Here is a 15,294-nt window from a genome sequence, read left to right as displayed (position 1 = left end):
TTTGTATTTATCCCTTTTGCGCATGTATAGAAAATTTCCCTCAGTTTTTTGCATCTTCTATGATCACCCACAGACAAAAATTTATAGCAATCGGCTGGATAAGAAATTTGATCTTTTAAAGGGCCAATCAAATTTCCTTTCTGCTTCTCTCCATCCATATGAGTATAACACCCATTTTTTTCTTTCTTTCCTGTTCTTAGCTTTCTTTGCCAACTATTATTCATGCTTAACTTTTGCAAGTATCTTACCCCAGCAGTGGGTTTAAATAATCATTGCAAAACCATTTTAATTATCGTATGCAGCAGTGTCATGCGAATTTGGTCAGTTGTCTCTCAGCTTTCTTGTCATCCATTCGTCACCTTTCTTTTGTGGTACTTCTCAATTGGATTGAATGTCTAAAGGATATTTCTTGGCTAAATGCCTAAGAGTATGAAGTAGTTTACTTATGTACACATCATTTCTACGTACTACCAAGGTAGTTTTAATGCATCATTTTAATTATATCTCATATTGTGCTCTCCTAAACAAAATACTTTCTTATCCACATACTATCTCTATTAGATTTAGGAAAGAAATAATAGGAGAGGAAGAAGAATAAATGCTGTCGAAAGAGGAAAGGGACAGTTACTACTCACATCCCACGAATAGGCAACGCTTCCCCATTAGGAAGGACTAGTTATCTGTTCACGGTAACGAGGGCCCCCATCAAGACGGCTGACCCTCAGACAGCACCGAAGCTTATCGGTCTCTCATAAGTGGGCGAGCAGGTACCCTGTTGTTGGAATAGCACAGCTGCCTCTTCAGGGTTGGATGGCATTTCAATATCAACAATTGAAAACCTCTGTATAACTTCAGCAATCTTCTCGGAAATTAGAACTTCTTTAATAAACAGTGCCATGATTCTATCATTTATTGACATGTGGCATTCATTTTAACTGGTGCAGTCTGTACAAGAACTGTTTCTGTAAGTGATGCATCTCGAGGTTCCACAAGATAAATTCCTTTCTTAGTGAGTGTCTAGATAACACAATGATAATTAGGATCACTATAAATGTTTGCTAGTGCAAAACAGCAATATTCTGCACTTGCAAGTGAATGGACAATTTCAGACTTGAGTCTGTTGTGGTCCTCAATCTTTATAATATGGATCTCTGAGATCCAGTGGAATTTTATTATTGGTAAACCTTTAACAGAAGCCAAAGAATCGAAGCTTTTTCTTTGGCTTTTGAAAAAGGATATTCCTCAAAACTACAAATTTCTGGCATATCCATATAAGTTCCCCTGTCTTTTTCTCATATCAGTATAACAGACTTCCATATTACCTCATATGACCAGGTGAAACAGATGGAAATACATGATTTACTATTCTGATTAGTTGATTAATGGGCAAATTTTAGAAACCATATATTTGCAACTCATTCGTTTCAAAATTGTAATAGGATGGTCCAGTAAATTTTCTAGAGATTGACTTGATACTGCAAGCTGTACACTTTTAAATGCATCTTTCAATTTTTAAAATGAAAGATTGTGAAATTCTACCGATTTAGTCGACATTTCAATGTTTTTAGCATCACCCTGCAACCCTGCTTTCTAAGTCTAATATGGACAAGTGGAGAATACAGATATTACCCCACACAAATACATCAACAAGCCTTCGACACGGTGCCGTCTGTGTGGTGATATCCGCAGAGAATAAGTAACAGCAGTCTTCACCATAGGTGACGCGTTACTTATTCAAGGTGGGGCAATACCATGGCAACTCGTTGTGAAGGTATTCACAATATGAAATATAATTAAAACGATGCGTTAAAACAACCTTGGTATTGGAAATTGTGTGTGCATTACCTATGCATAAGCAATCTCCTGGATCGAATGTGTTTGTAGGCTCCAGGTTAAATCCCTTAAACATAGTTAATTAGTGTAAATGCCATAGTGAATTAGTATAAAATTGCATATCATAATAACTCCAGTTAATAGCAGAGTTTACGTAGTACCTCCTCCTCTTCTCCTATAATCAGCCCTGTATCAAGTGTCCACATTGTTATGTATAAAACGAAAGAAGGTTCGGAATAAAAGAACAAGTGCTTTTCTGTCCCTGAAGTTAGTTTAGTCACTGGGGAACAGGTCTGCCCATGGGAATTTGTCAATGATATGCAAGAATTTTGCTAGCCGTGAAAAGGAAGATGATTATCGCTTTGTATAAGGCAGTGGGCCATGCCACATCTTGAGTACTGCATACAGGTCTGGAGGCCTCCTTTATAGGAAGGATGTAGAGCTGCATGTTCCCCCCCCCCGCACAGAAATATAATTAATGAAAATATTTCACACATTACTCAGTAAGGAAAGGTCAAACTGACACGAAATTTTCAAAGCATACTGTGTCCTTGTAGAGGGTTCCAATTGTGTAGTCCCATTTTCCTTAGAATCATTGCTGTAAATTTGGAATAGCAATTCTAACCCTTATCAAAATTTCGACCATATGTCTGAGCACCTTCCCCCCCCCCATCAGCAAAAAAAACTCGAAACTATCATGATCGTTTGATAATCAAAAGGAAAAGAATTAAAGCTTTTGTACAGAGTATTGTAATCTTGTGTAATCAGTTGGATACGTACGTTTGATAAACTTGCAAGAAGAATGTCAAGCAGCAAGTTTTATTGCGCTATGATAATGATTTATTAATATATTCAAATAATGAGCACAATAATAAAATATTTTACGCAAATCATGACTAACTGCACTCGAGAGCTCTATTATTTATCAAATCATCTTTTATCATCTTAAATGAACAAAGATATTAATAATCAATGTCAATGATAATATGTATGTATGATTTTCATTAATGTAATTGCACAAGTGGTTCCTTTTAGAACTTTTCGCGCCACTCTAACCAAGTTGTTTTTCTCCTGGGAAGTGGACATACTTGAAAAACCACAGTCATAGTAAAGAGAAAAAGCTGGGCCTCTAGCTGTTGAAGCCTGTGCATGCACAGTCAAAGAAGATGACTTTGACCCCTCTGAACAATGTCGCACACCTATATACTTGAGGATCCAGCATGTCACCATTTAGCAATATTGCAGATATTATTCTTCGAACATAACAGAACGTACATGCATTCTGAGCTACTCATTTAAATATCACGAATACTTTTAAGTTTCAGTTTAAAAAAAATGTAACTTTTTCGTTACTTTTTTACCAAGTAATGCAATTTTCGTGAATAACATTCATTAAACTCCCTCCCTTCCTGCGTTACAATTTGTGGATGACTTCCAACTCTTAAACTTCAGTTATTCATTAGTATAATGGCACTCAATGGATTTCAAATTATTAGGCAATTGACCATTACCAGTGTTGTTGTTAATACAGAAAGGATGTACTTATATTGTGCAAAACAGAAAATGTTTTCTGTTTTGCACAATACACAGAAGCGTATACAGAATTTTTATTCAGACAGTAGAAATGTTAAAAAATATATTTTTTGAAAATATCGACAGGTAGGGGAGCATTTATTCAATTATCATGAAAATTATAATCCTTTTAGAATTCCTCTTATCTCAACAAGAAGCCTTTTTCAAATATTTCGGAAAGGAAAGCCCCTTTCGGCGTACGCCTCTGTAATAACTGGAAATGTTTTAAAATTACAATAATATAAGTTTAAATTTTCACATTACCTGTTGCAAATAATGGAGTAGCATATTGTATCCACACACCAATCTATCGTCTTCGGGAGGCAGCACTAAATTGGAATCTTGTCTGGGTTCGAGGATTTTTTCTTGCATTGGGTGGTGGCGTTTTGTAGATCACACGTAAACATTTGGGCTATTTCTTTTACAGTTCTTATCTTGTAATTCTAAAACGAGTCCTCTGAAAATTTACTAGAATTTGTAAGTAGGCTACATACATTTTTTTTAACATACCAGCCCATTATAATTACTGACACAATTGCCTGAATTAACAGTGCACGATTAAGACTAGAATTACTAAGAATAATGAAACAAACATTAAAATAAGTTGCTATTAATTTTACTGGATATCATTTATGATATATATGGAGTGGCCTCTCTATTGGTTACATCCCCTTTAACCCTCAGAGCAGCCTCGATTCTTCGTGACATGGAGTCAGTGAGGTTGATAACGTGCTAGACAGACGTTAACTCAATGTTGCAGATCTTTACTTCAAAGAGCTCGTCATCAGCTGTATTCAGTGGGTAACTGGTAAGGCCAGAACAATACGCCGAATTTACTACGCTCTCGGGTTTCTAAAACCAGTTCTTTCCAATTATGGCCATGAAACATACCGCAGTAGCTAATGTGCCAAAAATCCTAAATCTAAGCAACAATAAAGGTACGCCTGGTCGGAAACAATTTCCAGATAACCTGTGACATCAAGAGGCCGAATGTGCACCACAAAAACATTTCGCTGCATGGACTCATGTTATTGTCTCCAGATTCTGTTCCTACCATAAGCTTGAAATGGAAAAAACCAGGATTCGTCAGACTTGGCAACGTTTTCCAATCCTCTACTGTCCAAATGTTGGTGTTTCTGAGACCACTCTAACCGTACCTTATTATTTTTTTAACAGGAGTGGAATTCTGTTCGATTATCGGCTACGAACCCCCATCCGTCACAAGATTTCCTTTCTGAAGAGCCGCTTTGGTTACCATAGTTGTACTGGTTGTTGGTCTAAGGTTCTAGGCATACCAGAGACTTTGACCATATTGTGCCGTATATACACTGCTCGACAAAATTAACAGAATAAAAGGTTTTTCATGAATATTTTATTGTGAATAATGTCGCAGAAGACGAATAGTTAATATAATAGGAGGCAAATTCTGAGTATTCAATAGAAATCGATGTAGCATATTATTTATGCCTATAAAAACACGGGTTGGGGCCACATCACTTCGTTCCTGCTTTTTTTTTTCTCAGTGGGATAACGACATCTGCAGTGTGGTCTAGGCACTATGGAAGCAGTTTGAGGAGACAAGAACCATTAAAAGAAGAATGCGCCAAGATCGTCCGAAGAGTACAGCAAACGGAACTCTACGATTTCCTGTCAACTGTCTCTTGAGGTTGCTACAGCCACAGGCGAAAATCTTTCCAACCGGATAGTGTTAAGAAGGCTCAGCTGAATTGAACTCCACGCAACGAAGCCGATGGTTTGTATCCCATTAACCCCAATCCACCACAGAGCTAGTGGAAACTGGTGCTATAAACATGTGACTTGGAACCCTGACAAATATGGGGCAGTTCTGCTCTCTGATGAGTCCCATTGTAGCCGTTATTTCATCTGGAGATAACGAGGAATGCGATGCTATCCCTCCAACAATTAGAGAAAGGGATACTTACTGTGGAGCGGAATAGTGATCAATGGCCGCACCCATCTTCATTTGATAGGAGTACCCTAACTGCGCAGAGGCACCAAGAATAGATCCTCGGGCCCATGTACGACTTTTTAGGTGTTCCGTTGGCTTAGATTTTCTTTTCATGCACGATAACGCCACTGCACATAGAGATCAGGTGTTGGAGGAATACCTTGAAACTGAAGATAACTAACGTCTGCTGTGGCTAGCACGATCACTAAACTTATATCCGATCAAACATGTGTGCGGGACGCCTTTGAACGTCGTGTTCCATGCCGACATCCAACTCCTTGTCAATTGGTGAGGTAAGTTCTGCACTGGTGGAAGAATGGGATTCGTTACCACAGAATCTTACAGATACTCTTATATCGAACATGGCTCACCGCTGTCTGGTCTGTTTAGCCTTTGGAGAGGATCATACTGGAGAGGATCATACGTAGTACTAATGTCAGATGACCATACACAACCCTTATACCTGTCCGAATTATCTCACTGTCTCCCCATTTCATCATTATTCTATGATATGCCAATTTTGTCCCGCTGCACGAGTTACAGTACGTTGTTTGCATATTAATTTTGTCGAGCAGTGTTTTTTAATGTCCGTAAATTGCTTGAGTTCTATACGATGTGGTGCACGTGAACCTCGAGATTTAATAACTATAAAAGCTTCCTGATTGTATAATTAAGTGTATAAAACGAAGATATTGGAAATATGTCTGTCCATAAATATTGCCAAACATGCTGGAATTACAGAGGCATTGTAAATTTATATGTAATTATTTAATCCCGCTATACCTTTATCTATCACAATAAACACTACCTTCGAAAAAGTACCGAACAATCGTCGGTTTCAAATTGACGTCACCAGGGGTGAACAGAAAGGTGGTCTTCTGTTCCAAGCCTAATTTTAATAATAGGCTTAATAGTTGGCTGGCGAACAAAAAGTCAATTTATCAATGGATTATTAATCATGTTGTGGAATAGTAAATGACAATTATATAGGTTTTCAACAAATTCGCCCATGTTATAGAATAATTATCGGTGATCTCAATAAGTTTGGAGCAGAGCAGTAGGAAGTATTAAGGGTCCGCGCAACGAATTCAAGGAAAGTAAAGTATATAACACTGCAATAGTATTGTTTTCTAATATTTTTCATTGCAAATGTATTATAGTAATTTAGCCAGGATGGAGGTTAGGGATGACTACAGGTGCTCCGAGGGTGCTGACTAGACAGGAATCGCAATCGGTTCTGTTCTGCATGATATGCGGGAAATTGTAGTTTCCTGCAGAGTACGTCCCCCCCCCCTCCGGTCTATTGTAGAGAGAGAGATTTACATCTAATAACGGGAAACAGTTCAAATACAGGTGGGATGTGCTACAGGCTAAGTTCATTATACACACATTCATAGTTCGCAGTCTTCATATATCGGAAAACAAGCATCTATACTTTATTTTAAATTGATCGAAATCAAGCATAATCTTAGAAACTAGATAAGTTCTCTGATTACTTAGTAGAAACAAAGTGAGGAGGATTCACTGAGCAGGGAAATCAGAATTCGGGGACCACACACACACACACCTACAAGTCGTTCTATTAAAATTTAAAAATTTTTTTGAAGTTTGACTTAAATATCATCGTCAAACTATATAGATAACTGTCACATCCCGAGTTTCATTACTTGAAATCGTGAAAAATTTTATAAGCATAAAAATTAATCAGTGTGATAACAATGTTGGGTAAACTCCAGATTAGGGTACCCCGTTCAACATGGTGGCTAGCAGAACAGTGGGAAAGCAGTGATTGACAAGTTGCGACTCCGCCCACTTGCCATTGTTTCTAGATTGCGAACTCATTTTCAGATTCAAAAATAGCAGGATGGGGGGATAAACACAAAATGGCTCCACAATAATCACAGCACTGAGTTGGAGGTGCCTTCACCTGTCAATCACTTCTTTCCTCTCCATGTTGGATGGAGTACCCTAATCTGGAGTTCAGTCCAATGAACATGTAAAATTAACTTCTCATAATTTATGATCGGTTTGTTTCTTAATTAACAGAAATGTTTTTTTTTTTTTAATGTTTCTGATTCTGTTGCTTTCTTCATCAAATTTCCGAACAGTGTGTAAAACTACAATGGCGTAATTATACACTCCTTACTTAAAATATATCGCTGGATATGGTTAACCATTCCTTTTACACCGCGCTCCTCCATAAAAATATAGATTTACTTGCTTACCCCCCCTCTCTTAAGGAAAATATTAAACTAGGTTTAACTACACACTATCTGGGACGTGTACAAGAATCTGGAACAAATATTCAAAGTGGCGCTCTTCCCATTTCCAAGATGCAAACCGCTGTTGGCTTTTCATTATTCCAAAAATTAACAGTGCACTTAGTCAAATATATTCTAACTTTCATCCTGACATAAACAAATATACCTCATCAAGTAAAGCTTTCGTTAGTGATCAATGAGTGGTTTACTCGATGAAGCCGTGTAGTATGTCAGGAATAAAGTTGACGAAATCGGATTGAAGGTGAAGATCGATAAGTAGTTACTAATCATCCCACCAAGCAGGTCACGAAAGTTGCAGAAAAATGCACGGTCCTACACTTTGGAAGGTTGAACTAAAAACAGCAGAGGAAGAAACTATTTATCGCACAGATTAGGAAATTATGAGACCGCGTCTTTCAAAGGGTCCAAATGAGGAAATACTTCGAATATGTGGACTGCAGAGTTTGCGAATGATGATGGAATAATCACTGTTGTTTCCATAAATTCAAATTACTGGGGAAGGCAGTTTAGACTACATTGCGGAAAGTTTTCTTTTTGCTAGCAAGTTGTTAATTACAGGGATAATTTACCTCCATGGGTAGTTGCAGATATTCTCAAAGGTAGGGTTTTTTATGGACGTTGCAGCAAAAGCCTACAGCTTCCTCGCAACACTGACTAATATTAATAAGACTAACAGAGTTTTAGTTACATCTGGAATTACCCATGCAAGCTGTTTTTTCCCTTGTACAGTTAGTTCTATTTGGTTTTTAGGAGCATTAGCAACTAAGGCCATATTGCTCCGGGATATGCGGTGGTCATTCCCTGACCTCTCCGTATTTGGTGGTGACTGGCTCGAACCCCGGTCTAATCAAGAATCGTGTGCTACGCACTGCTGCTGCTCCTTCCCACCTGGCTACAGAGGCGCCCCCTTGTACAGTAGGAAGCCATAAGAACTCGTGAATAATTAAATAACTTCAGTTATTAAAAGAAACGCAAGCAATGTTCTTATTAAACAGAGAAAATACTAAGTGTTAACTATGTGTAATGATGTTGGAAGCTGAAAAATCCGTTTTACAGTATTAGGTATTTCAAAACTAACACAGAATACGTTAGAACCACAAAGTTGCACATTCACTTTATATGGATAAATGAAGTAAGTTTAATTACGTGCAAAATTGTTAGACCTTTGTGACATACACACGATCAGTGGAGCCCCTAGAAATTATGTTAGTGAGGACGGGTTTCCCTACATTCCACACTGGTAGTATCAACATGTAATGGCATAATAATATAAAACTAAGGCAATTCAAGTTTCTGATGCTCATATCGTATAGGTTTGTGAACACTACATTTACTTAGAAACGAATTTTAATTCTTCCCAAAAATGATCAATTAAAATTCGTTTCTAAGTAAATTAATAATTTTTACTCGGAATTAACCTAAAGATGCTTAAAGGGGGAAAAAGTAGATGAAGCAAATCTACTTGAATTAGTTTACTATAAAATACAGCAACAGCTCAATTATTTGTTCACATTTTAAAAAGGCAACTGGTGGAAAAAAATCTCAATTCTTTAACTAGGAATATTCGATGCTGACTTCTTCAGCATTGCGACCGTTGTAGGCCGACCGGGCTAGCCAGGTGGGTAAAGTGCCTGCCGGGCAACCCAAAGGTCGCGGGTTCGATTCCCGCCTCGGGCTTGGATCAAAGTACTGCAAAAACCTTGGGAGGTGCACTATGGCCACAGAAGCCGATGCGCCAACAACTACCAAACCAAAAAAAAAAAAGACCGTTGTAGAGAAAATGGTGTAGAAACTGCCACGAAGCGTACACGTATGACTTGACTAGTATACACGAGATCTGCATGGTCCACGGTAGCTTAGGCGTAATACGCTTGCTCACGGAGTGGAAGGACCTGGGTTCGAATCCCGCAAGAAGCAGTTAGGAAGTTTTTCCGGCTCTCCTCCACTAACCGCGTTGAGTTAGTCGGTCTCAAGCCGTGGACGTGAGGGGAATCCCACTCACAGACCCAAAACCGACCAGAGAACACGCACGGACACAGACCCCAACACTTATTGAAAATCTAATTCACCCGTTTTTGGGTGAATTGGATTTTCAAGGGGAACTACCCCACTGGAGAGGGTAGTTCCTTACTCCTCTTACACAAAATATTAATTTAATTGTTGGCCCCAAAAAAATTTTTTTTCAACGTAAAGCATTTAATGAATTCATTTTATGAAGCAAACTAAAAATAAAACGTAATATAAATTTACAAACGATACAGAATTTTGAAATGTTAAATTTAACTTTTCAAAATTCTGTATCGTTTGTAAATTTATATTGCGTTTTATTTTTAGTTTGCTTCATAAAATAGAGAGAGAGACAAGAGACGTAAGTTTTCCTGCGGAAAGGTGCGTAGATTAAATATGTAGTTCACTACGTGCATATAAATTTACAAACGATACAGAATTTTGAAATGTTAAATTTAACTTTTCAAAATTCTGTATCGTTTGTAAATTTATATTGCGTTTTATTTTTAGTTTGCTTCATAAAATACATCTTAAATTCCTTAAAAAAATGTCTATTTAATAATTAATTTTCTAAAACGAACTGAAAATATAATAAGATATGAAGTATTAAATATACGGATTAATTAATTAATTCAAAATGAAAACGTAATCTTTAACTTACTGAGACTATTTCTATCCATTTCGTGTAAGATGTTTCACTATATGTACTCCTATTAATGCCTCACTGCTACGAAGTATGCTTGTATTTTACTACTCTTCCTGGTTCATGCTAGTTTTATTTAGTATTAGTAAGGCTGAATAATGCAAACGTTTTGTGCATCAGACAACCAAACAGAATATTAATACTTTTCTCACAATATTCACTGAATCTTTTATCTTATACACATTATATCATAACAATGGCACAATAAAGATATTTTTTTATACGAAGACTTCTAGCACCTCTAATTATATAATAGAAAGAATCATTCTGCTTAGATTAAAAAAAAAATAATAATAAAAGGACAAGACACTGAAACTGTAGAGAACAAAAATTTCTCTAAGAATCACTTTAAAAGCAAATAGATGGCAAAGTATATTAGCCTCTGAGAGAAAAAAAAACAGATCAAAAGGAGAAACACTGAGAAGAGCAAGCGTACAGAATACAACCCCGTAAAACTCATTACGGTCGGCTTCCAGTCAAAACGATAAAGGAATTTTCTAAAACTGGCAGTTGTGATTGAACTACTGAAAGGATAAGTTGTTATGGAATCGGGTAAAAGAGAGAGAGACAGAGACGTAAGTTTTCCTGCGGAAAGGTGCGTAGATTAAATATGTAGTTCACTACGTGCATATCGGTGTGTACTTTGTGCCTAGGGCACCAATTGCGACCTTGAATCAGTAATGTTTCATATGAGTAAGATGGAAGTCAAAAATTACGCTGATTGATCAGTTTGTGGGCTGGACACTGGGAAGTAGATCAATGTAGAAGTTAATCTCTAATAACAAAGTTATGGCAATTTCGATTCAAAATTGTTTGACCTTTATTTTTACTGAATCAGTTGGTTGTTCCAGATGCGTGAATACAATAAACGTAGTAATGGCAAATGACGCAAGAAAGCAAGCTCACTTAGCATCAGCCAAGAAAAAAAAAAACCCTCAGTTCACCCATTCGTTTCCAAAAAGATTAATAGAATTTGTCTACTTCTCCCTTGAATTTATTCAAACCATCCACTTCCAAAACAACAAATGGAAACCCGCTGCCTGGAAGCAAACTTCCGTACATCTATTCTGCAACCATTCTTCCTCAACTTGATTTTATGTCCCCCTCATGTGTGTAGAGTCAGCAAGTGGAAGAATACTATTAACATTTGACTTCCTCAATCACATCGAGACGCTCCAATTTTCAGAACTGAAGCCTTTTTAGGTAAGAGCATCCTTTTGTTCTCTTCACCAATCTGGTTGAGGCTCTCTGCAACTTCCAACAGATCTACATCCTTCCTAAAGTGAGGCCTCCAGACCTGTATACAGTACTCAAAGATGCGGCCTAACCATGACCTTATACAAAGGGTAATCACCTCCTTAATCCTGCCAGAGTTTCTGTATATCATTGACAAAACTCCGTAAGCTGTCTTTCCTGCATCTGATGAAAGAAATCAAAGATCTGCAGAGAAGGGAGAGAAATGTGTGTCCAGTAGAACTATCATTAATCAGAGTAATAGTTGTGTAAGAAATGATATAACTTTGGAAGGAGCTAATGCATGCATAAAGTTCCAAATATGTGTAATAGGGTACGCTGTTATAAGTTGTTGGTTTTCTAGATCTTTTGCACTTCGATTAACGTTGGTAATGATACAAAAGAGTGAACTGCAGATTGCATTATAGTTGAGAGAAAGATTTAAACAGCGATAGTAAAGATAAATCGAGAGTTGTTAAGATTTAATAAAGAAGGAAGTTAGAGTAAGAGAGAGATGATTGAATTGAATTGAATGATAAATGCGCCCCAAGTATTATAAGTGTTAAGTAAAGTCTTAAGGACTGGAAAGAGAATTAATTTTACAAGTTTCGGGTATCGATTGGGGTACACTCATTTAGAGAGCATTTTATATTGGGAAATGTCGATAAATATTTGTACAATTATATGAATGAATGAATTTCAATTGGAAATACACTGTTTGTGATGATAAAGCAATTTTGATAATATAGTTAAAATATTAATTTAAGAGAAATTAATGGGTTTTAAAGAAATTAAAATACAAACACTTAGCGCAATTGTGTGTGGTATATCCATGTACCGTACACTTGTATGCTTATGTAAATTGTGTTTTGATTTTTTCAGTTTTGTATTTATCCCTTTTGCACATGTATAGAAAATTTCCCTCAGTTTTTTGCATCTTCTATGATCACCCACAGACAAAAATTTATAGCAATCGGCTGGATAAGAAATTTGATCTTTTAAAGGGCCAATCAAATTTCCTTTCTGCTTCTCTCCATCCATATGAGTATAACACCCATTTTTTTTTCTTTCCTGTTCTTAGCTCTCTTTGCCAACTATTATTCATGCTTAACTTTTGCAAGTATCTTACCCCGGCAGTGGGTTTAAATAATCATTGCAAAACCATTTTAATTATCGTATGCAGCAGTGTCATGCGAATTTGGTCAGTTGTCTCTCAGCTTTCTTGTCATCCCTTCGTCACCTTTCTTTTGTGGTACTTCTCAATTGGATTGAATGTCTAAAGGATATTTCTTGGCTAAACGCCTTAGAGTATGAAGTAGTTTACTTATGTACACATCATTTCTACGTACTACCAAGGTAGTTTTAATGCATCGTTTTAATTATATCTCACATTGTGCTCTCCTAAACAAAATACTTTCTTATCCACATACTGTCCCTATTAGATTTGGGAAAGAGATAATAGGAGAGGAAGAAGAATAAATGCTGTCGAAAGAGCAAAGGGACAGTTACTACACACACCCCACGAATAGACAACGCTTCCCCATTAGGAAGGACTAGTTATCTGTTCACGGTAACGAGGGCCCTCACCCTAAGACAGCACCGAAGCTTGGTGGTCTCTCGTCAGTGGGCAACCAGCTATCCTGTTGTTGGAATAGCACAGCTGCCTCTTTAGGGTCGGATGGCATTTCAATATCAACAATAGAAAACCTCCGTATAACTTCAGCAATCTTTTCGGAAATTAAAACCTCTTTAATAAACAGTGCCACGATTCTATCATTTATTGACATGTGGCATTCATTTTAACTGGTACAGTCTGTACAAGAACTGTTTCTGTAAGTGATGCAGCTCGAAAATTCCTTTCTTAGTGAGTGTCTGGATAACACCATGATAATTTAAACAATGATAATTAGGATCACTATAAATTTTTGCTAGTGCAAGACAGTAATATTCTGCACTTGCAAGTGAATGGACAATTTGAGGCTTGAGTCTGTTGTGGTCCTCAATCTTTATAATATGGATCACTGAGATCCAGTGGAATTTTATTATTGGTAAACCTTTAAGAGAAGCCAAAGAATCGAAGCTTTTTCTTTGGCCTTTGAAAAAGGATATTTCTCAAAACAACAAATTTCTGGCATATTCATATAAGTTTCTCAGTCTTTTTCTCATATCAGTATAACAGACTTCCATATTACCTCATATGACCAGGTGAAACAGATTGATTTACTATTCTGATCAGTTGATTAATGGGCAAATTTTAGAAACCATATATTTGCAACTCATTCGTTTCAAAATTGTAATTGGATGGTCCAGTCAATTATCTAGAGATTGACCTGATACTGCAAGCTGTACACTTAAATGCATCTTTCAATTTTTAAAATGAAAAATTGTGAAATTCTACCGATTTATTCGACATTTCAATGTTTCTAGCACCATCCAAATGGAAACGCTGCTTTCTAAGTCTAATATGGACAAGTGGAGAATACAGCTATTATCCCACACAAATACATCAACAAGCCTTCGAAACGGTGCCATCTGTATATGGTGATATCCGCAGAGAATAAATAACATCAGTCTTCACCATAGGTGACGCGTTACTTATTCAAGGTGGAGCAATACCGTGGCAACTCGTTGTGAAGATATTCACAATATGAAATATAATTAAAACGATGCGTTAAAACAACCTTGATATTAGAATTTGTGTATGCATTACTTATGCATAAGCGATCGAATGTGCTTGTTATGTTATTTGGTTTTTAGGAGCATTAGCAACTAAGGCCATATTGCTCCGGGATATGCGGTGGTCATTCCCTGACCTTTCCGCATCCTCCGTATTTGGTGGTGACGGGCTCGAACCCCGGTCTAATCAAGAAGCGTGTGCTACGCTCTGCTGCTCCTTCCCACCTGGCTATCGAGGCGCGTGAATGTGCTTGTAGGCTGCAGGTTAAATCCCTTAAACATAGTGAATAAGCATATAATAATAACTCCAGTTAATAGCAGAGTTAACGTAGTACCACCTCCTCTTCTCCTATAATCAGCCCTTTATCAAGTGTCCACATTGTTATGTATAAAACGAAAGAAGGTTCGGAATAAAAGAACAAGGAATTTTTGTGTCCCTGAAGTTAGTTTAGTCACTGGGGAACAGATCTACCCAATGATATGCAAGGATTTTGCTGTCCGTGAAAAGGAAGATGATTATCGCTTAGTATAAGGCAATAGACCAGGCCACATCTTGATTACTGAATACAGGTCTGGAGGCCTCCTTTTAGGAAGGATGTAGAGCTGCATGTTTCCCCCCCGCACAGAAATATAATTAATGAAAATGTTTCATACATTACTCAGTAAGGAAAGGTCAAACTGACACGAAATTTTCAAAGCATACTGTGTCCTTGTAGAGGGTTCCAATTGTGTAGTCCCATTTTCCTTAGAATCATTGCTATAAATTTGGAATAGCAATTCTGACCCTTATCAAAATTTCGACCATATGACTGCGCACCTTTCCCCCCCCCCATACGCAAAACTTAAACTCGAGAAACTATCATGATCGTTTGATAATCAAAGGAAAAGAATTAAAGCTTTTGTAATTTACACAATATTGTAATTTTGTGTAATCAGTTGGATACATACGTTTCTTAATCTGAATTTTTGATAAACCTGCAAGAAGAATGTTACACAGCAAGTTTTACTGCGCTATGGTA

At 37.1% G+C, this 15,294-nt stretch overlaps 2 pseudogenes; both read right to left on the bottom strand.

Annotated features, from left to right (window-relative positions):
- Positions 1-721: 721 nt before the first annotated feature.
- On the bottom strand, positions 722-1,271 carry LOC150091052 (patronin-like; annotated as a pseudogene).
- An 11,911-nt stretch (positions 1,272-13,182) lies between these two features.
- On the bottom strand, positions 13,183-13,734 carry LOC150091051 (patronin-like; annotated as a pseudogene).
- Positions 13,735-15,294: the final 1,560 nt, after the last annotated feature.

This window comes from Mastigoproctus giganteus, chromosome 1 (genome assembly GCF_048544385.1).
Source record: "Mastigoproctus giganteus isolate SK-2022 chromosome 1, ASM4854438v1, whole genome shotgun sequence".
NCBI lineage: Eukaryota > Metazoa > Arthropoda > Arachnida > Uropygi > Thelyphonidae > Mastigoproctus > Mastigoproctus giganteus.
This window is presented reverse-complemented; position numbering and strand designations above follow the sequence as displayed.